The sequence below is a fragment of the Mus caroli genome, unplaced genomic scaffold (assembly GCF_978045245.1).
Source record: "Mus caroli unplaced genomic scaffold, Mus_caroli_1 scaffold_5, whole genome shotgun sequence".
In the NCBI taxonomy this organism is placed as follows: Eukaryota; Metazoa; Chordata; class Mammalia; order Rodentia; family Muridae; genus Mus; species Mus caroli.
Genome location: NW_028227260.1, coordinates 14463852 through 14465999, shown reverse-complemented (window position 1 = coordinate 14465999; position 2148 = coordinate 14463852). Strand labels below are relative to the sequence as shown.

Sequence of the window (2148 nt, the reverse complement as noted above, 5' to 3'; positions counted from 1 at the left end):
TGTGAACAGACACCATGACCAAGGTAACTCTTATAAGCACCACATTTAATTGGGGCTAGCTGACAGGTTCAGAGTTTCAGCCCATTATCATTAAGGTAAGAGCAGAGCAGCATCTAGACAGGCATGGTGCAGACACAGCTGAGAGTTCTACAGCTTCATCTGAAGGCTGCTAGTGGAAGACTGACTTCCAGGCAGCTAGGACAAGGTAGGGTATTAAAGCCCACACCCAGACTAGTGAGGTGGCTCAGCAGTTAAGAGCACTGACTGCTCTTCTGAACGTCCTGAGTTCAAATTCCAGCAACCACATGGTGGCTCACAACTATCTGCAGTGAGATCTGATGCCCTCTTCTGGTGTGTCTAAAAACAGCTACAGCTACAGTGTACTTATATATAACAATAAATAAATCTTTGGACCTGAGTGAGAAGGCTGGAGTAAGCAGAGGTTCTGAGTTCAATTCCCAGCAACCAGATGATGGCTCACAACCATCTGTACAGCTACAGTGTGCTCATATACATAAAATAAATAAATAAATCTTTCCCCCAAAAGCCACACCCTCAGTGATATACCCACTCCTACTCCAACAAGGCCACACCTCCTTATAGTGCTAATCCCTGGGCCATGCATATATATATATATATATATATATATATATATATATATATATATAAGCTATCACATTTCTCTTTGATGATGATATTTCTGGTTTTCAAAAAGTCAAGTAAGTCAGGAAGTATGATTCTGAGAGAAATCCAGATGGTTGGTCAGCTCCTCCAGTGATGATTTGCCTTTAAACCATGTGTGTGGTACTGTTATTTCACATATACATATAAGACATTTTCCTGGACAATATGATATATGAAAGGAGCAGAAATAAATATTTCCTCTGGTCAAAAATACTCTCATTTTTGGTTGAAATATAAACATGTAATCAACAGGCCTGTGGTGGCCGTGGTCTCGGGCTGGGATGTGTGTGCTGTGCGGGGCCATGGAGTGGTAGCTGTTGGACTGACCATTGATGCTGCAGGATTTGCAGGCCATTATATTTCACAAGCCATGAAACATGTGAAATAAGTAAAACAGTTTTCCAAAATCTACCAACATCTGCCTTCAGGGGTGGGAAGTACAGAGCTGGTTTTGAACCCACAATGACAGAGCAGAATATAGCATTCATGCTTGGTGGGATCCCTACTTCCAAGAAAGGGAAGATTAGATGTGATCGTGGATGAATTATGTACCTAAATCACCCAGACAATGGAGGATCTCCTTATATAGCAGCCAGAATCAGTGTAGTTAAAGATCCACTACAAGGTCAAGCTAAAATGAACAAACAAACAAACAAAAAACCAAACCAAAACAACCTGAAGTAAATATATGTGACTCTTAAGCCAATTAGTTCATTATGAGTGTGTGTTTTTGTAATAAAAGGCCTTAGAGCCAGAGAATCCCAGTTCAATTCCCACTACCCACTTGGTAGTTCACAATCATCTGTCACTCTACTCCAAGGGAATCCAGCACCCTCTCCTGGCCCCTGTGGGCACTAGGCATGCATGTGGTTCACAGACATACATGCAGGCAAACACCCATGCACATAAAATAAATCTATCAATAAAATCATATCTATGATTTATTTACACTAAATATTAATAAAATAGTTAAGCAGGGCATGGAAAAATATGAAAGAAGGTTTACTCAAAAATTTTGTTTTATGTGGCATTTTTTTTTTTTTTTTTTTGGTTTTTCAAGACAGGGTTTCTCTGTGTAGCCCTGGCTGTCCTGGAACTCACTTTGTAGACCAGGCTGGCCTCAAACTCAGAAATCTGCCTGTCTCTGCCTCCCAAGTGCTGGGATTAAAGGCGTGCGCCACCACCGCCCGGCTTATGTGGCAATTTTAGAAGTAAAATATTTCCATTTTAGAATGAGTATCAAACAAGGTCTGAAACATTTGAATACTACTCTCTGTGTCTCTGTCTCTGTCTCTGTCTCTGTCTCTGTCTCTGTCTCTCTCTGTTTCTCTGTGTGTGTGTGTGTCCTGAAGAGGGCACTGGATCCTGTGGAGTTGCCATTGCAGGTAGTTGTGAGCCATCTGTTGTGGGTGCTGGGAACCAAACTTGATTCCTCTGAGTAGAGCATGTGTGCCTAACCTTTGA

At 41.5% G+C, this 2148-nt stretch overlaps 1 pseudogene; it reads left to right on the top strand.

The window, feature by feature from the left end:
- The first annotated feature begins 856 nt into the window (after window positions 1-856).
- LOC110286433 (mitochondrial import inner membrane translocase subunit TIM14 pseudogene) lies at window positions 857-1368 on the top strand (annotated as a pseudogene).
- Window positions 1369-2148: the final 780 nt, after the last annotated feature.